This window comes from Pantherophis guttatus, chromosome 1 (genome assembly GCF_059756535.1).
Source record: "Pantherophis guttatus breed Tessera chromosome 1, ASM5975653v1, whole genome shotgun sequence".
NCBI lineage: Eukaryota > Metazoa > Chordata > Lepidosauria > Squamata > Colubridae > Pantherophis > Pantherophis guttatus.
Window position 1 is genome coordinate 258,649,285 of NC_142063.1, and position 21,322 is coordinate 258,670,606.

At 40.0% G+C, this 21,322-nt stretch overlaps 1 protein-coding gene across 3 annotated transcripts in view; it reads left to right on the plus strand.

The window, feature by feature from the left end:
* Nucleotides 1-21,322, plus strand: part of PDE7B (phosphodiesterase 7B) — a 222,870-nt gene that overhangs the window by 62,350 nt on the left and 139,198 nt on the right. The window lies entirely within an intron of this gene.

Below are 21,322 nucleotides of genomic sequence, written 5' to 3' on the forward strand. Positions count from 1 at the left end.
CCTTCCTTCCCTTGCTTCCTTCCTTCCTCCCCTTCTCCCTCGCTCACTCCCTCCTTTCCTTCCTTCCTTCCTCCCCTTCTCCTTCCTTCCCTTGTTTCCTTCCTTCCTGCCCTTCTCTTTCCTTCCTTCCTTCCTCCCTGTCTTCCTTCCTCCCCTTCTCCCTCCTTCCTTCCTTCCTCCCCTTCTCCTTCCTTCCTTTCTTCCCTCCCTCCCTCCTTCCCTTTGTTCCTTCCTGCCCTTCTCCTTCTTTCCTTCCTCCCCTTCTCCCTCTCTCCTTCCTCCCCTTCTCCTTCCTTCCTCCTCTCCTGCCTTTCTCCTTCCTTCCTTCCCTCCCTCCTTCCCTTCCTTCCTCCCCTTCTCTCTCCCTCCTTCCTTCCTTCCTCCCCTTCTTCCTTCCTGCTCTTCTCTTTCCTTCCTTCCTTCCTCCCCTTTTCCCTCCCTCCTTCCTTTCCTTCCTTCCTCCCTGTCTTCCTTCCCCCTTCTCCCTCCTTCTTTCCTTCCTCCCCTTCTCCTTCCTTCCTTTCTTCCCTCCCTCCCTCCTTCCCTTCATTCCTTCCTGCCCTTCTCCTTCTTTCCTTCCTGCCCTTCTCCCTCCCTCCCTCTCTCCTTCCTCCCCTTCGCCTTCTTCTGCCCCTCCTGCCTTCTCCTTCCTCCCATTCTTCCTCCCTCCCTCCCCACTTCCTCCTCTTCTCCTTCCTTCCTTCCCTCCCTCCCTCCTTCCTTCCCTTCGTTCCTTCCTGCCCTTCTCCTTCTTAACCTTCCTCCCTGTCTTCCTCCCTGTCTTCCTCCCTGTCTTCCTCCCTTCCTCCCTTCCTTCCTTCCTTCCTGTCAACGTCCGTGCCAGTAACCAGAGGCGAGGAATCCTGGAAACTTGTACCAATTGCATGAGAAAAATCAAAGGAGGCTGTTCCCCTTCTCCTCCCCCACCCCCACCCTTCACCGGCCAGCTTCCTCCAGTAACGTTTGAAGCGGAGAGTCCCTGTCGGGGTTGGACGCGATGAGTCGCTTCTTAATTCGGAAGAATCGCGTAGGGTGTTGCGTCTCCAGCATCGGGGTTCTTGTGGTTTTTGGTTTTTCAAGGAGGGGGGAAAAAAAGTTACAAACGCCCGAGTGTTCTTTACACTTCCCTGAAGAGGCGGCCGGCGGTCCTGTTAATATTTCACCTCGGCGTCCATAGCTTGGAGAGCTGGCTGGCGACGTGGGAGGGGGCGGCAAGCAAGAAAAGAGAGCCCGGAGAAGAAAGTGAGGCAGAGCCTCTCGGGACTGGCCATCATCAAAGGGCAGCCTGTAGCCTTAACTTGGACGACTGTTGCAGCATTGAAATGACCTGCGTGTGCCGCAGGAACCCCGAGCTGTGGTTGCAAACAGAGCCCACATTATTTCGGGCGCCCAGCGTGCATTTGGAAGAGCGACTCGCGCGGAGAGACGCATGTTTAAAATCTCGCCCCAGTAGCCAGTCACGGACTTGGGTGTGCGCGCGTTTTAATTAAAAGATTGCAGGTATAACGTCTGCAAGAATTGAATAAACGTGCGCGCGCTTGGGGGGGGGGAAAGGGAAAATGCTTATTTTTTTTAAAGGTATCTTGTTTTCAGACTCAAGTTGCTTCTGTAACCTGGAAGGTGGGGGAGGGGGAAAGATCGAGGTGCAGCCTAAGAATGCACTTTGAAGGCTTACTTGGGGGGGGGGAGAAACAGTTATCCGCGCTTGAATTCATAAGGACTAGCTTAGAAATGGCAAAATATTAGCTCCAAAATGCAGACTATTTGCTATGTGCTGTGAATGGACAATTGCTATTCTGCAGTGCCTGGTGAGAAAAACAAGGACTTTATGCACATGCATAACTGCAGCTCCTCCATTTCCTTTGCTGTATCTTCACTGGTGGCTGCAGGAACAAAGAAGCTGCTGTCATTAATGCTTTGCTTAATGACACATTTCACATGTTGTGCTGGGGAATTTCTGTTCTTTCTGTCTTGGACGACCAGCCCACAAAATCTATTGTGATTAGTGGAAATGTTGGCTAAAACTTATCACCTCCTATCTCCCAATATTACTTTTTTTTTTTTTTTGCCACATTGGAAAATGATTTTCAACCCTGAATGTATTGTATTAGCCAGGTACAGAAATTCAAAACAGTTTTTCAGGCATAGTGCATATCTGTGGCTATTGCATATAAAAAGTACATGTTCATCTTGGATGATTGCTTTGTACAGGTCTAAAATAATATAGAAAAACCAATGGGAGAAGGAAAGAAGAATTCCAACTTTCTGAACTTTTGGAAGAAGTCTAATCTCTGAGATCCCAGCTTGCTAGAGAGTTCTCTCCCTGCAGGATAAATATCCCTTATGCAAGTCTAATGGTTGCATGTGACTAACTCTGAACTTAGAAGACTGACAGTCAGATGAGAATTCTCCCTTATCATTCAGATCTCTGGATTACCTGAAGCCTTAGGCAACGAAATTTATTTCTATTAAAGTCTTGTTGAAATTAATGGAACTTAAATTCCTCACATTGGGAAGAAATTTCTGGAGAAACAGAGAGAGTGGCATGGATTCCTCTGATCTAACATAACCTCCAGTAGGATTTAGCTCATGACAGAATATCATCTCACTGTCTATTTCTTGGTCCTCTCCAAGGGAAAGCAAATGTCTGCAGAGAGAGGCAAATAAATATTGTCGTATCATGGGTGAAGGACAGATCACATTGCAGAGGAGACAGAAATGTAACATGTAAAGGTTTCCATATGACATGTAGTTCTTGTAACAAGTAGTTTTAATTTTTCCCAGTTTATTTCCTTTCCTTTCATTCCTCTCATTTACTCCAATGCATGGAAGGTTCTCATTTATTTGAAAGCATGTTCTTCTACAGTACTGTCCTATGTCTTAATACTCTACTTTATGCACTTATATTTGCATGTTTGTTCAAAACATTGGGGGGAAACTCCATATTCTGTACATTCGAGAGTATGGGAAATCCTTGACTTATGACCACAACTGGAACCAGAATTTCCATTGCCAAGTAAGCAGTTTGTTAAGTGAGTCACACCCAGTTTGACAACTTTTTTGCCATGGTTGCTAAGCAAATCATTTCAGCTGTTAAATGAATCATGTGGTCATTAAGCAAATCCATTTTCCCCCATTGACTTTACGTGTTGCAAGCCTGCTGAAAAGGTCACCAATGGTGATCACATGACTCTGGGATGCTACAACTGTTGTGAATACATGTTGGTTGCCAAGCGCCTTAATTTCAATCACGTGACACGGGGGATGCTCTGATTATCATAAGTGCGAGGACTGGTCATAAGTCATATTTTTCAGTGCTGTTGTAACTTTGAACTGTGGCTCAAATGGTTGTAAGTCGAGAACTACCTTTAATAATTTTTAAAAGTTTATAGATGGCAATCAGACTTACTAACATACGTATGGAATACAGCAACAGGAACAAAATTACAAAACAAAATTACACTTTACTGGGACCCCAAAGGTGCTTTTCTCAAGAGGCAACTGGACTTTCTTGTTTTTCTTTGAAGAAGTTTCACTTCTCAACTCTTTCAACTCAGAGCTGAAGAAGCTTCTTGGTTGAGAAGCGAAACATCTTCAAAGAAAAACAAGAAAGCCCAGTTGCCTCTTGAGAAAAGCACCTTTGGAACAACCATGACCTGGATGACTGAGAATCTCCACAGACACTTTACTGGGACCTCAAAAGTTAATTTGTGTTTGGAGATACCTGTTCTGACCTAGGCCTCCTGAGTCAGTTAAACACACGAGTAGTCCCAAAAACCTCTTTTATTTTAACAGCTGTGAATTCTGTTCATTCACAGATGAATCCCAAATAGTTGTAAAGAGTCCTTAGGGATATGGCTGATAATCACCCACCTTTATCTCCCTTGACATGCTGCCAAGGACCTAATTGGCAAAGCCACACGGAGTCCAGAATCAAACAGTTTGCACGCAGTTTGTGGGGGCAATAAGCTGACTTTGTATAAATATACAAAAGTATGAAGGCTGTTGCTTAACGCATTGTAAGCCGCCCTGAGTCTCTGGAGAAGGGCAGCATATAAATCAAATTAAAAACAAAAAACAAAAAAACAGAGCTTCAGACTTTAAATTGCACAGAATTAACAAAGTTGCTTCCTGCAAAAGCCCACGTGCCTTTGCTCCTCTTTTAAATCTTATGGGAGGGGCCAATCATCTCCAAGCCCTACTCCCGAGTTGTCCCTTTTGCTTTAACTGTTCTTGCCTTCTGGCAGCTCTGCGCATGTGTGCACTGGGAACAGGCTCCCCCTGTTCCTCTGCCTTGCTGAGGTCCAACTCTGGAAGGTCCGGAGGCAGCACGTACCTCCCAGATGGCCTTTTCTCTGCCTCTGATGCAGAGCCTTTGTCCGAGTCTTCCCCAGACTCCAGGACTGGCCCATGTTCCTCCCCAACCTCCTCCCTGTCCAACTCTGCTGCCAGCTCCGCAGGCCACCGACAGACCACAACAATACCCTGTGCTGTTATTCATTTCCTTATTGTTTAGATCCCTTTTTTTTCCATTTGTATCTCAGGTAGACAAATGATAAAGACCTAATATGTCAGCCCATATTTTGAGGTTGATGTCTCTATGTCAATAACTTCTAACTAAAATAATTGTGTCAGGCCAATGAAATAGGTAGCCCTTTTAGGCTGTTTCTCAAGTAAAGAAGTTTTTTTTGGGGGGAGGGGCAGAATTAAATGGGTTAAGATGAAATAGGAAACAAAAATTGCGACTTCATAAAAAAGAAATTAGGCGGAACAAAATCGAGCAGATTGGGTTTTGATTTTCAGACTCTAGAACTCCCAAATTCATGATATAGTCTGCTTCAGCCATTAATGTTAACATCCTTATGCTGTGGTCCTTTCCTTCTCGTTCTTTGATTCAACAGTTTTCAACTCATGTTATTTGTGAAAAGAAAAAACAACAAACTTCGCCATAATAAATATACCATGACCCTAATGTATGCTCATGTTAAATATTAAATATGGTTTTTTGATCGGCAAATGTATAAAAGATAACACCAACAGAAGTTTAATTAGTCATTTATGTATTTTACTGGAATTCCTGGTAACAACTGCAGCAATAAAAAGAAGCTTCACTTACTCTTATAATCTGATCTTAATTGCCAGTATCTCAGTGTAAAAGATGTTAAAGGTTATAAGTAGATGCCAAGTTATTGCTTTGGTTATCCATTAACCTTATTTTGTTTCTTTCTCATTTAAAGAACATCTCCTTGTCTAGCTTTTTTAATATTAGTTATTAGCTAGGTCACTGGTGACCCAAACTAATTCATCCTAATATTATTTGTTGAGGCATCCAATTGATTGATTGATTGCGTGCCATCAAGTCATTGTCAACTTTTAGTGACAACATACGTTGACTCGGCCTTCCTTCCTTCCTTCCGAGGTCAATAAAATGAGGACTCAGATTGTTGGGGACAATATGCTGACTCTGTAAACCACTTAGAGAGGGCTGTAAAGCACTACAAAGTAGTATATAAGTGTAAGTGATATTGCTATTTTATCCATGATGATCTGCCTGTTACCTGGTCCTTCAGATCTTCCAGTACCTTTGTAACTGAGACTATTCATGTTGCTGCTAGATATCTTCTTCCCTTTCCTTCCACCTTTCCCAGCATCTTCCTCCAGAGAATCTTTGCATAATGCATCCAAAGTAGGATAATTAGAGCTCGGTCATTTGTTCCTTCAGTGAAAAGTTTGGTTTGATATCTGTTTGATGATTCATTTGTTTGTGTTCTTGGCTATCTGTGGCATTCCAACACCAAAGTTCAAATCAATACTTTTCCCATCTTGCTTCTTCAAAGTCCAATTTTCGCTTCCATAGGGTGTCTCAGGGAGCACCATGGCTTGCATAATTTTGATCTTATAGATATAGACCCATCATAGCATTTCAGTGCTGAATATTGAAGGATCCAAGCAAAATCTTAAAATACACAAATAAATATACCTTTGTAAAGGTAGATTTAGTATAGCTTAGACCTTTATATTGGATTGGGTCATTTTCAGAGGCTCCCATCAGTTCTCCATGAGAAAGTAGATAGATTCTAGTTCTACAAATGTATATTTATTTGTGTATTTGCTTTTTGATTAGGTAGTTGCAAGTCATACCTTCACAATCACCCCTTCTACATGCTAGGGAAAAAAAGTAACAAATTGGAAGAAATGTCTTGATTCTTCCTTCTTTTTGTCGGCTGTGATCATATGTGCTCTTTTGGGAGGAAAGTGCTTCTTCCAGCTTCAATGTTAGGAAAAGGGGACAAATGGGTAAGATTTCTCAAATATTTATGAAAATAAGTCAATTTTATTAAACTGGATAGAGTGGTACAATGTGAAAGTGTCAGGAAGGAAATAGCTTCTCTGCTCATCTCTATTGCTGGTAAAAAGATAGTCCTGTTAGCTGCCTCTAGAAATACAGCTCTCCTTGTGTTCAAACAAAATCTAGTAGCTTATGCCTGGAGAGATTGAAGGGCCATTGTGGTTGTGTATTCTTCTCCCAGGAGGAACCCTTGTGTTGAACAATTCCCAGCAACCCTTGTCAGAATGGCCATTGGGAAAGGAATACTGAGAGTTGTTATTCAGAAGACCACAGATCTCCCACCCTATTGTAACTGATGAGCCAACAGAGAGTCAGCCTGTTTACTAAGACAGCAAGGACTGTTGGGCTGGAACCAGAAGTACAAGTTAAGAGCTGACAATGCACAGAAGATTACAGGGATCCATTTAAAAACTGGAAACCAGGCAGAGAACTTCAGCTTTTGTTACTAGTTTTCATGCATTTTGATTTAGCGTTATAGCAATGGCAATATTATTAGCAAAGAGGGTTTGAAGATGTTAACCTGATAAACAGAAGGATTTAATATTAGATTAAAGATTTTCTCCCCCAATATCTATGGCGGAAAGTTTACCGATGCAAATGTTGAGCAAGTGGATGTGAAAAGTCAGGAAGGGCAAAAACAAGAGTCTAGGGTAGTCTTATATGCTAATTTCATTTGTACTGGAGCACTTTCAAATGAAAATTGTTCAAAATGGCGTGCAAGAGAGCAAACAAGGTCAGTGCTATATAAGAAATAATAAAAATGTCATTTGCAAACGATCATTAATGTATTCCGGAAATTAAATTTTGCCAAACTGTTAATTCCATTTCAGATGTATAGCATAAAAGTCCTAATCTCCTTTTTTTTAATTACTGAACTTTTAGAATGCATTTTGAAAGGAAGATTTTTGTAAAAACATGTCAAAATATTTTGGGGCTGAACCTTGTCTATTACTTTTTAATTCATAATAGAGCTGGAAGGGACCTTGGAGGTCTTCTAGTCCAACCCCCTGCTCAATCAGGAGACCCTATACCATTTCAGTTAGGTGGTTGTCCAGTATTTTCTTTAAAACCTCCAGTGATGAAGCACCTACAGCTTCTGAGGGGAAGCTGTTCCACTGGCACTGTTAAGAAGTTTCTCATTCATTCATTCATTCATTCATTCATTCATTCATTCATTCCGCCCTTTTCCAGAAACTCAGGGCGGCTTACAATGCATTAAGCAATAGCCTTCATACTTTTGTATATACCTGCTTAGAAGGGCTTTCGCGCCCCCCCCCCAAGCGGTGTTCTTTTTTATACAAAGTCAGCTTATTGCCCCCACAAACTGGGTCCTCATTTTACCTACCTTCGAAAGGATGGAAGGCTGAGTCAACCTTGAGCCTGGTGAGATTTGAACTTGCAATAATTGTAGGCAGCTGGTGTTATCTTAATAGTGCTTTAGTCTGCTGCGCCACCAAAGCTCTAATTCCAGGTTGCTTCTCTACTTGATTAGTTTCTATTGTTTCTTGTTTTGCCTTCTGGTGCTTTGGAAAATAAGTTGACCCCCTCTTCTTTGTGGCAGCCCTTCAAATACTGGAATACTGCTATCATGTCACCCCTAGTCCTTATTTTCTCTAGACTAGCCATACCCAGTTCCTACAGCTGTTCTTCATATGACTTCATAAGACATATGACTTCCAGGCCCTTAATCATCTTAGTTGATCATCTTTGCACTTTTTTCCCCAACATTTCAACATTTTTTGGGTAATGTGGTGACCAAAACTGGATGCAGTATTCCAGGTGTGGTCTTACTAAGGATTTATAAAGTGGTACTAAATATTTCACATGATTTTGATTCTATAATCAAAATCTTTATTCTTTATACAACCAAGGATTGTATTAGCTTTTTTTGGCTGCTGCTGCACACTGCTGGCTCATGTTTAAGTCCACTTAAACGTGATGGTCCACTAGGACTCCAAGGTCCCTCTCACAGTTTTTGAGCCAGGTTTTGCCTAATCTGTATTTGTACCTTTGGTTTTTCCTGCCTAGGTGTAGAACCTTGTTTTTCTCCACATTACATTTTATGTTGTTGGATAGAGCCCATTGTTCAAGTTTGTCAAGATCTTTTTGGATCCTGAGCTTGTCTTCTGGTGTGTTGGCTATTCCTGTCAGCTTAGTGTCATCTGGAAATTTGATGAGTTCCCCTTCTATTCCCTCATCTAAGTCTTAGATTAACTACTTTATTTACCAGATTAGCAAATCTCAATTTTCTTCTGGAATCATTACTATAAAGCACATGGTGAGGTCACAGTAACTCTACTCATTGCATTATTGCAGTTTTTAGTCTTTTTAGCAGGAAATTATTTGCAGTCATTCTATCAGTCATCTGAAAGACATTGCAGTAATAGTTATTATTTCCATTTTACAAGTGAAAATTAGTATAGGGAAATAGGAATTTGCCAGTCTAATTCAATGTACAGTGTATCATTCCACTACACCCTATAGAATGCACTAGAAATATTTCAGAATGTCACATGTTCCACAGTCCTATTTATATTTACTTAATGATATCCAGTGAGCCTCAAGTTAGTTTGCATAGAACTATAGCCACCAGGTGTGTGTGTGTGTGTGTGTGTGTGTGTGTGTGTGTGTGTGTGAGAGAGAGAGAGAGAGAGAGAGAGAGAGAGAGAGAGAGAGAGAGATGGAGGGAGAGTGAGGAGGGAGGGAGGGAGGGAGGGAGAGGGAGAAAGAGAAACCAGGCAAAATGGTCCAGGTTTGCCCCTTTTGTATGTGTCTCAATGTTGTATGCATGTGCAAAAGAGTGAGGCTTTGATTGCCATGCTGCAACCAACAATAATTGTGACTTTCTGGATGCTTTTGGAATCATTTTGACAGGATGGTCATTCTTGGGAAAATTCACTAATTCACTCTTGTCCTAAATCTTCTCCATATCAGAGCTATGTCTCTGGTTGTGGATTGGTGAAACTGAGAAGCTTTAGAAATGGATTTGTAACCATTTCTAGAGTGTTAGCAATCAAAGAACCTTTTTTACAACTGAAATTAATTTTCTTCTTTTTTTTTATAAATTTTATTTCTTTAAAAAAAATACAAACAGAAAATTTATCAACAAACAGATCGCGCTGAGAACCTTACACAATACATTACCTTCAATCGAAATATACAAATGAGAAATAAAAACTAAGTTAACATTGTCCTCTTTTTATTCTGTTATTTAACCAAACATACCATAGGTCCCAACATTGGAAATATGCGGAATCTTTTTGATCTCTTAAAATTTTTGTTAGCCTATCGGCTTCTGCACATTCCATAATTTTCCCTAAAATCAAATCTTCAGGCGGTAGGTCTTTTCCCTTCCAATTTTGGGCAAGACATATTCTTGCTGCAGTTGTAATATAGACAATAAGATACCATTTGTTAGTGCCTATTTTATCTGGCCTAATGTTTAGTAAGTAAAGTTCAGGTTTCAATTGTAATTTGTATCCAGTAATTTCTAACAACCACCTCTGAATAAGTTTCCAAAATTCAATTACCCTGGGAAAGGTCCACCATACATGGAAATAAGTACCTAGCTCCCCAAATTAATTTTAATTAATTTTCAGTTGTTTTGAAAACTTCACTGGGATGAGGGAAACCAAAATCATTAAGATTTTATATAGGATAGAACTGATTCAAGTCATCTCTTAATGTTTCATGAAATCTAGTTTTATTCTTTCCTTTAGTTGAACTGATCCAGCCGGCAGAAGGTGAGGGATAGTTGTATTTTTGCATTGGTACGGTGCATGTTGGATATCAGTAGGATCCACATAAGTTTTGATAACATTCAGAGGCCGGGGGATATGAAAACAAAAATTTGAAAGGATAGAAATACTTTTTCACCCAAGTGGATGTAAATACTCAGCAACCCTTCAGTTTCAAGGCCGCCAAGCCTTGCACAAACAGTCTGCTAGTTTGTGGGAAGCACAGGAAGAAAAATCTGTGGGGTTGAGTCACCGTAGATATTAGAGGCATTTGCTCATTCACAGAAGCAGTGGACAATCAGCTGTTTATTTAGCTCCATTCTTGTTTTCAATAAAGATTCTTATCTAGCTTAGCTGTGTCTCTGAGACTTACTTAAATCCTCAGGCCTCAGAGCCTAGATGAGCTTTGTAAAGTCTCAAGGTCTGTGAGTCACTGCAAGTCCTGGTGATGGGAGCTGGGCAGCTTGATTTCCCACTTCGACTCCCATTGCTATGGAATGAGAGCCTAGAAATCAAGGATTAACACAATAGCTATTAACCCCTGAAGAACTCTGCTGACGGTTGACAGAGGCCAGTGTTAAGCTCCAGTGTCAGAATTACTGAAAGACCAGCAATCTCAGATGATCAGCCAATTAGCCCAAACTATGACATGTAGGCATTCTTCCAGGAAGAACCAAGCTAATGGTGTTACTGCTTTAGTCAATGCAGACTACCAGTGTTAAGTACCAACTTCTTTGCCAGATAAATATGATGGGAATCCAAATAAATGTATTGCCTACCTTGTGTATATCTCCCTGAGACCAAATGACTGACCCACCATATAGGATTTGTAATTCGCCTACTAATGGAGAGAATTGTAAAATCTCCACCTTTTGATTCAGTCTAGTCTGCATACATGAGTTTTGTGATTTTCCTGAGAGATAATTTTTCTTGAGTTGTCTACAACGCAGTCCTTTCAGCAGTTCCAAGAAGATTCCACCTTCATTTGCACTCTGATGCAGGTGACCTTGAGGGCACAGATAAAACCCCAAGTGCAGGGGTCCCAAACCCTGAAGCCTCAGTTCACTACCAGGCCGTGGCCTGTTTAAAACCGGGCTGCAGGAGAAATCGGCAAACATGTGCACATGAAGTTCCACTCTTGTGAGCAGAGGCTGCTTGCATGAAGCTCCACTCGCATGAGTGTAGGCCGCTTGTGCTCACACTTGAAGTTTCACTCACGCAAATGGAGCTTCAGACATGAACAGAAGCTCACTCTGCTCAAGTGCACTCCACTCATGCTAGTGGAGCTTCGCGTGTGAGCACAAGTGCCTGTCACTTGCGTGAATGGAGCTTCATGCACGAGTGCAAGCCCTCCGCTTGTGCATGAAGCGCCATTTGCACGAGTGAAGGACATATGTGCACGCCCTCACACAAATGGAACCTGCCACTCACACACACCCCTGCCCTAGGCCAAGCCGCCAAGGTGGAAAATTTGGGGACCAGTGCCTAAATGGCCTCAACAGCTCTCAGGGAGAGTACTAACGACCAGATGACTGCAAAGAAATATGTTCCTTCCTGGATGACTGAGAATCTCTGCAGAAATCCTGATAACTTAAAGAATCCAATCAAACATATAAACAGTGTTGTGTGTGGGAATATGCTATTGAGATTCAGCTGTTCCTTCAAGCTATGGGCTACAATAAAACACATCTGACCCACCAATTGAAGGAAGGATAGGCTGATGAGATTTGAACGGAGCTAATTAATCAAAGCACTCCAGACTCCATAGCTACATTAATCCTGGTCTGCTTTGTCATTGGTGGCAAACACAAGAAATTGCAGGAGACTATGGATAGGAAAGGAAGATGCTGCTATTCACACTTTTTCTCCCTTCTATCACAAACATGAGATTTTAGGGATTTTTTTTTTTTTTTGCAGCAGTAAAATAGTAAAGCTATACTTCTTTCAAGAAAAGTTGTACATATTGTTACAGGCAACCATGGAAATCAACTAATTGATACACAACTTACAGAAAAGAAATATGACTCACAAAAGCAAAACCAATAAGATCAAGTTATAAATCAGAATGAAAACCGATCAGTTGATACACAACTTGCAGAAAGGAAATTAGGATGGAGATCAAACCCACAAAAAGAAAGGAAAAAGAGAAATAGGTCTCACAAAAATAAAAATTTCTAAATTAAGCAACAGCGAAGCCAGTTATTTTTAAAAAATACATGACTGAATATATGAAAAGATGGTTGAGGCGAAGTAGTGGTTAATATCATCCTGAGGAGAGTGACAGACCTTTGCAATGCCGTAATTTTGGGATGTGAAAAGGGCCTTAAATTGTTGGATTGGAATTATCTATTTTTGGTTTGCTTTTCATTGATTAACGTATTATATCTATGCTGAGCTATAAGGCAAGAGAGTGATGCTGGGGCATGCAGAAGATCTGGCTGTTACCCCATTATGACGATGGGAATTATTAATCCTGAAGAAAGCCACTACTACAGATATTATATGGATTACAATTATAAAGTCACTCGGGTGGTTGTTTTTTTTTTTATATATATATATATATACGAAGATATTCATTATTGATGGGGGCAGATGATAATTGAGGATTGAGGATTTTGAATATTCTGTTGCAACTGGGATGTTATGTTACCCTAATCCGGATGATGGAGTCAGCAATCCAGTGGAAAGACATCAAAGAAGATATTATATGGATTATAAATTTAAAGTCATTAATTTTGTTTATATAAGGGAATACTTTTTAGTAGGATGGGCAGAAGAACAAAGATATTAAGAATTGTTGTGTATGGTAATTTTGTAGGAAAGTGGGTGGTGATAGGCTAGTGTATTGATTGTATAGATTAAGAAAAGGGATGCTTAAGAGATATATTTATGGGAGTGGAGGAAATGGATAGAGTAGAATAAATGTAAAACTAGAATTCATGGGGAAGGCTGCTTTGAAATGTCATGTTAATATACACAAAAGATTAAATGTTAAAGTAGGATTTATTATATAGTTCTAAAGTGGAAGGTTGTTTTTATATATTAATACACAGACATAAGTAAGGGGGAGGAGAAAAAAGGGCAGATTATCGATAAATTGGGAGTTATAATAATATTACTGTGTTAAATCAGAAGTTATTATATAGTGTTATAATGGAATGTTATTTTGAAGTGTATGGTAAGAGGGGGAAGTAATAATATTAACAATATCACTAGAAGTAAGGGTCAGTATTTGGAGGAGGAGCAAGGGGATGTTAAAATATTACATAATCTGTTATGTATTAGGTTTTTATTTTGAAGAAGTCACAGGGGGGATGGGGTGGTGGTGGGGGGTTAGGGAGGAGGGGGGGGGGAAAGGGAGAAAAATTTGTAATTGAAAACTTTTTCAATAAAAAAAAAAAGAAAAGAAAAGTTGTACATATTTTAGAGAGCAGGAGATGACCTCGATGGAAACTCTATGATATGCAGACTCTACTGCCTAGCCAAAAGGAGAAATATTTTTTAAGTTCAAAATGTCCAGATAATGTCAGAAAGCAGTTTAGATAGACCCCTTCCAAATCCACTGAACTATAAGGAAGGGGAGAATAATCAACAATTCCATTATTATAGCCAGTGCGCACATGCACAACTCAACTTAACATGTTTTGAGAGGTGGAAACATGGATACTGTTGCCCCATAAATATGGGGACTGCATAATTAATCTTTTCCTGGACTCCTGATTCCAACAAGGCACCAGCACTCAATGTGAAATGTATAGTTAGCCTAGCTAAAGGAATTTATCAATGAGAACGTATAAATTAGTTTTATTCCCTCCCCACCCCCATTCTTCTTATGCAGCACTCTCTTTTATTTTTTTTAATTCAAAAGAAGAATGGTTTCCTAGGGGTAGTCCATGATTACTAGCTGTTCATTTTGAGAGAATTATTGCAGATGGCATTAATCTTTACCAAATTAGACCTCGGAGGGCATTACAATCTGTGTTCCATGAAAGAGGAGTAGGAATATATCACTGCCCATGATAATAGCCAAAAGAAGTTTGAAAGTACAGTAATGCTACTCAGATTTAGGAACAGATGATTTATTTGTCATATTTTGCATGGTATTTTGGAGAAGTTCTTGATTTGCTGATTTACTCTGAGGAGTCTGTCAATCCTCACATTCTGGTTTGAGCACTCTTAACACCTTCAAGAGTATAGTTCCTATCTTAAGGGACAGAAATACATTCTTGACTTGCCAGTAGTATAGTATTTAAGCAACTGTATTTCACTGAAAGGAATCCAGAGAGATCTAGCTAAAGTGAGATCACTTTTGAGATAGCCTGCCTCCCATCACTATTTTTTGAGAGTTGTCAGTTTTTTTCACATTATTCCTAATTGTACAGCCCTGGCCACTCGTGATTTATATTCCCTTTTAGGCAAGATTCCCTCTGTCAGTCTGAGCCTGTTTGCTCATTTGCTGTAGGGGATCTTAACTCTGGTGTCATTCTGGGAGGTCTGCTATTACCATCCATATCAGAATTGTCAAGGTAGTCTCATCTTTGGAACATTCTTTCCTTGGAAGCTGTTACCAGCCAAAAGAAGTGATATTTGTTTAACAAAGAGCTGATGGCCAGCAAGGAAACCTTTCAAAATTGGCACTGAAATGTGCTAAATCCATGATCTAAATTATCTAAAATCCAGCAGAAATCTGAATGGGCCACAGAAACTTTAGAATATCTATAGACTTCTTATAAATTTACAGTGTCAGATCAGGTGGACTTAATTTTCCCACCAGTTTTATTGAAGACATGGGGTACCCCCTCCCCCCCCCCACCACTGTATTTATGCTATTGAATATTAAGTCCTGAAGACCAAGAACTGGTGCCTTTACTGCTGTAGCTCCTATCCTGTGGAACATTATTCCCCCTCAGCAGGGGTGGGTTCTACTTACCTTTACTACCGGTTTGCAATGGGGCCATGCACGCGCATGCGCAGATAGTCATTTATGACGTCCAGGCGGGTGGGCAGAGCCTCCCACCGATTTTACTACAGGTTCTATAGAACCGGACAGAACTGGGAGCAACCCACCACTGCCCCTGAGGTGAGGTTAACTTCATACCTACCAGGCTTCTAGACAACGCTGGCTCTCTCTGCTAAGAAATGGAGTTGAGCACTGCCCCCTAGACTTACTGGAGAGTGGAAACTTTACCTTTACCAATATTACCCTTGAAAAACTACAGCTACAATTATTCTAATCCTTCTTGTCATTCAAATATTAAATACCCTTAGCATTCATAAACATATCAGATTTGTCACTGTGGGATCTATTTTCCTTCTCTAGCATAGTGTCCATGGTTAACAGTTTTTGAGCTTAGAAAAACCAAACTACTTATCATTTACGATAAGTAAATGGGTATTTACCAGACCGCCTTCTGCCACCGGTAGCCTCCCACCGACCAGTACGCTCCCACAGAGAGGGGCTCCTCAGGTTGCCGTCGGCCAAACAATGCTGGCTGGCGGCCCCCAGGGGAGAGCCTTCTCTGTGGGGACACCTACCCTCTGGAACGAGCTGCCCCCGGAGATACGGCGGATCCTGGATCTGCGCACTTTCTGCCGTGCCCTAAAGACGTTTCTGTTTCATCAAACCAGGCTGACCTGACCTAACTTCTTTAAATTGTTTACTTTTAAATTATGGGTTTTAATATAGGGGTGTTTTAACTGTGGGCCAAATTAATTTAATTGGATTTTAATATTTTAATATTGTTTTAAATTTTGTATTTTTTGTATTTTATCTGCTGGCTGTTCACCGCCCCAAGTCCTTCGGGAGAAGGGCAGTATACAAATATAATAAACATAAAAAACAACATTAACATTTTCACTTCTCTGCTGTCAATAGACCAGCAAGTCCAGCAAATATGCAGATGGGCAAAACCTTTGTTTTCTGAATATTTAAGGTTAATTCAGGATTTCCACATTCCATTTTTTTTTCATTGTAAGCTCCTCGTTTCAGTAAATGAATTTCCAACCTCAAATTGTTGGTGTTTTGACCTCCAGGTTTGATGTCAGATGTAATTCCTTCTAATACTGTCATTTTAAAATAATCTATTAATTGATATATGAGATGAGAAAATAGGGACAAATGCATCTTTGTCTCACTCCCTCCCCCATTCTGAATCACTCTGTTTCCCAAATTGGATTCTTACAGTGCTTCTTGTTCACTGTAAAAAAAAAAAAAAAAATCCTCAAAATCTTAATAAAGTGTCCTGGCTCACCCACTAACTTTAATATGTTCTACATTCTGGCATGATATACATAGTTAATGGCTTTGCAAATTCCATAAAGCAAAGCTAACCCTCCTCTTTGTATTCCTTTACCCTCTCCATTATCCATCTTATGTTAATTTTCCTCTGACTTTTCTAAATGTTCATTTGGCATCTCTTTCCCATTTATGGCTCTATTCTTCTTTGTAAGATCTTAAGCAAAAAACTTGTTTAAGAAAGTAGCACACCGATTTGGTAATTTGAGCATTTTCTTTAGTGCCTGGAATGCACTACCTGACTCTGTGGTTTCATCCCCAAACCCCCAATATTTTAACCTTAGACTGGCTACTGTTGACCTCACCCCATTCCTAAGAGGTCTGTAAGGGGGGTGCATAAGAGCACCAGCGTGCCTACTGTCCCTGTCTTAATCTTCCCTTTAATTATATTCATTTTATGTATTCAATTCATGCTTATACTTATATATATTATCTAATACATACTTGACAAAATAAATAAATAAATAAAATAAATCTATTTTCTTGGTGTAGGTATATATATACAAATCATTTCCAAGCAATAGGCTACAGCATTTTGTTCCACATTTATTGACCTTGAGTTGTTAGCTCATTAATTGCCTCTTCTCCCAAGGATTTAAACTATTTTATAGGCATTTCATTTGTGTTTGGTTTTCCTATATGACAGCCTATCATGCCTCACATTATGCTGGAACTTATTCCACCATAAATATGAATATGTATTATTTTTCCTTTACAAATGTTTCCCTATTCTCAAATCTTATCTGTAAAGGGATTCATCTTCTCAACTTCATTTGCTATCAAACAGCTTCCATAATCATTCAGGTATTTCTATTTCAGTCATAGTTGCCCTGAGAGTTGTTAACATGCTTAACCAAAATCTCTTTTCTTGCTTGAGGCTGGAAGTTTGCTTCTTCTGCTCTTCTTTTCCCAAGAGTTTTGACTGTTCACCTTTCCATGCTTATCATGTGATGCTGTTCTAAAAGCCACCTGTATCTTTTCTCCTTTGAAATACTAGCATTTTCTTTCCCACTTTGGTTTTCACAATGTCTTCACTCTTAGCTGCTCAGATTCTACTTCATACAAATGAATCTATTCTTTACACTGATCCTATAGGCTGTATGTTCTGTATGTTACATACTGTATGTTCACCTTGCTGGCAATCCTATTCTTTTTTTGTTCGTTTAAACCACATCTTTAACTGCAGTACATTCCTGGTCTGTTCCACAGTCTGTACCTGATTGGACTTATTGGATTTTAGCTTCTTTATCTTCAATTTCTTACTATATAGTCCAGTGGTGGGTTCCTCCCGGTTCGGTCTGGTTTGGTCGAGCCAGTAGCGGTGACAATATGACGTCACCGAACCGGTTCTCCCCCCCGCCCTCTCACCCCCCCACCCACCCACGTTATTCTTACCTTTTATTTGGTCCCACCCCCAATCTATTGCTGCCTCCTGAGTCCCAGCTGATGACTAGAGGGGAAAAAACTGCCGCGGGGCTTCAAAGAGCCGTCCTACAGCTGATCAGTGTTAAAAACAAACAAATGAGTCGGGTCGTAAGTGCGAGGACTGGTCGTAAGTGCGAGGACCTTCAAGAAATGACTGACCAGCTAGCCACGCCCACCTAGTCACATGACCTCCAAGCCACACCCACAAAATAAGCCATGCCCACAGAACCGGTAGTAAAAAAATTTAAAACCCACCCCTGATATAGTCTATTTCAGTGATTTCCATAAGGAGTTTCATGTTTTTTGAAGGCATTTATGTGATTTGATGGCATTAGTATAAGGAAGTAATTCAAAACTTTCAAATTTGCAAAACTTTCATGATCTGCTTCCTATATTATTGTATTTATGCAAACCAATCATCCTGCAATTATGTGATAATCAATCTATATAGCTATAACCCACCATCCAGCCAGAATTGAAGAAGCTTTTTGCATATGAAGTGAAACATTTTAAAAGAAAAACCAGAAAGTCCATTCTTGAAAAAGCACCTTTGGGACAACCATGCCCTGGATGACTGAGAATCTCCATAGACCAGGGGTGTCAAACTCAAGGCCTATGGGCTGGATTCGGCCTATGAGGTACTTAGATCTGGCCTGTGAGGCTGGCCTGAAAACAGCAAAATGGGGCTCTGTTTTCGCTGGCAGTAGGATATTAAAATAAACAAGAAGGGACAGTAAAGGAGAAGGGGAAAGAAGAAAGACAAAGAAAAAGAAGGAAAGATGGGAAGAGAGCAAGGAAGGAAAAATAAGGAAAGGGGAAGGAAGAAGAAAGAAGAATGAAGAGGGAAGGGAAAAGAAGAAGGAAAGAAAGGAAGGAATGTCACTGCGTTTTTGTATTTACCAGATGAGCTCTTATTTTTGAACTTTCAGACTTACCGTAGCTTGCCAAGTTCTTATCAGTAAGCTAACTGCGCATATACACATTCCTTCACTTTCTTCTAACTTTCTTTGTTCTCCTGCCAAGAGGTCCGGCCAGGAGAGGTGGCCGGGAAAGCTTTGCCAAGATGTAACTAATTAGACTAGTGAGATGTTTTATTTTCTTTATAACAAATAAATGAGTTTTTCTTAGAAAACATATCTTCGCGTTTATTTTCTTAACGTATACTTCAAGGAAAAGTCACGATCCACTTCTCTAAATCAAGGTGCAATTATCCAAAAGCAGAATGGGATTAATTGCCACCCTGACAAGGAAGGAAGGAAGGAAGGAAGGAAGGAAGGAAGGAAGGAAGGAAGGAAGGAAGGAAGGAGATTATAATGAGAGTGAGGGTCTCAGGGAAGTCCTGCCTTAGTACATGGCCACCAGAGGTACCTCCGACACGAGTGACATCGAGCTGGCCATGCCTAACATCCCCCTCCCCAGCCTTCCAAGCTCAAACACAACCCTGATGCAGCCCTCAATGAAATTGAATTTGACACCCCTGCCATAGACAATCAATCTATATAGCTGTCTAGAGTCTTTGGAATAGGGTGGCTATAACTATCTAATTCATCATAGTCATCAGCATCATTATCTCCCAGAGCATTTGCAGCAAAAGTATATATTATATGTCATTCAGCGGTGGGTTGCTCCTGGTTCTTTCCGGTTCTTGTGAACCGGTAGTAAAAGCGGCGGGAGGCTCCGCCCACCTGCCCAGATATCATGCTGGATGATCTGTGCATGCGCAGAAGCGTGCACACGTGTTCCCATTGCAAACCGGTAGTAAAGGTAAGTAGAACCCACCCCTGTTGTCATTTAATATTTACTGGATTCCATGACAATTTACTAAACATGCACCAAAGATTATTATCATTTATTTATCATTTATTTAGTTGTAGCTAAGCGCTGACAATGCTTTGTTGGTTTTGAATTCCTGTATTCAAGCTTTGAATGTAAGTCTGTATTACATAATATTTTGATTTAAAGTGGCCCAGATTGACCCATGAAAATCCATCTATTTCTAAAACATCTCATTCGTATGTTTCATTTTTGTTTTGACAATGATACGTTTTCATTCATGCTTCTCATAATCCATGTTTTGACTGTATGTGTCCTTATAAAATGAGGAACTCCTCTTTCAGTAGTGGCACTATCCATGGCCAGTCTTCCTTGTGATTTAAGTCTACCTATGTCATTACCTGAATCAAGAACATTCTTTACTTTAATGGTTTCATCTTGGAAAAAATCCATCTTACTTTAGTGTATTTAAAAAGACAAGATAACCATAATCTTCCCAGTATAGCTACCTAGCATTTGAAAAACCTTTAATTCACAGTGGCAGTTGAACTTCCATTGACCTGATGTTTCTTCTTCTAGCTACAGTACTCAAAATACATGAAATACCCACAATTCTGTACTAGAACAGATGCTGTGTCTATAGAAAGTCCAGATTCCAGTCTTGGCACCCCTCCAGAGGGCTCCCACCCCCAAAAAAAGTTTGTCTGGATTTTTGGAGATCCTTTGCTATTCAGCACTGGCAATAATGGTCCATGGTCTGAGTATATATCCGATAAGTGAGTGTGATTTGATTGAGTGCTGATCTATTTGAAATAAACTCCTTTTAATTCAACGTGTAGGCATGGATAGGAGAGATGCCTCTCTCTTTATTTTGTGGTTTCATTTATTTTATAAATCAATATGTTTTATTATATAATTATATAATATAATTATATAAAATTATATAATGTTATTATAACTATAGAATAATTATTATATATTTTATTCCAGTTAATCAGAGGAACTATTGATAAGCATTTTTTAAATATGTATTTCAAGTCAGCTCTGGAATCCCCAACTAGCTTATTAGTCAGAATGTCAGAGGGTATTTTGTCAATTGCTTTGCTGAAATCAAATTATAGTGGTATCTTGGTATTCATATTAGTTGGTCCCAGGAAGTGTGATGAGTACCAAAAACAATGAGTATCAAGCAAAATTTTCCCATAAAGAGTAATGTAGTGAATCACAAGGCAGCCGACACCGACAAATTCTAGCTTGTGCGTTGAGTACCAAACTAACTATGAGTATTGGGACAAAATTTTCTTGTCAAAATGTGTTAAGTACCAAATTCGATGAGTTTTAAAGCAGTTGGATACCAAGCTACTACTGTACAGGTAGCCCTCAACTTACAAAAATTCATTTAGTGACCGTTTGAAGCTACAATGGCACTGAAAAATGTGACTTATGTCCATTTTCACATTTAAGACAGTTGCGTGATCAAAATTCAGACGCTTAATAACTGACTTATATTTATGATAGTTGCAGTGTCCCAGGGTCATGTGATCATCTTTTACAACCCTCTGACAAACAAAGTCAATGGGGAAGCCAGATTCACTTCATAACCGTGTTACTAATTTAACAACTGCAGTGATTCACTTAACAACTGTGGCAAGAAAGGTTGTAAAATGGGGTAAAATTCACTTAACAACTCTCTCACTTAACAATAGAAAATTTGGGCTCAATTGTAGTCATAAATTGAGGACT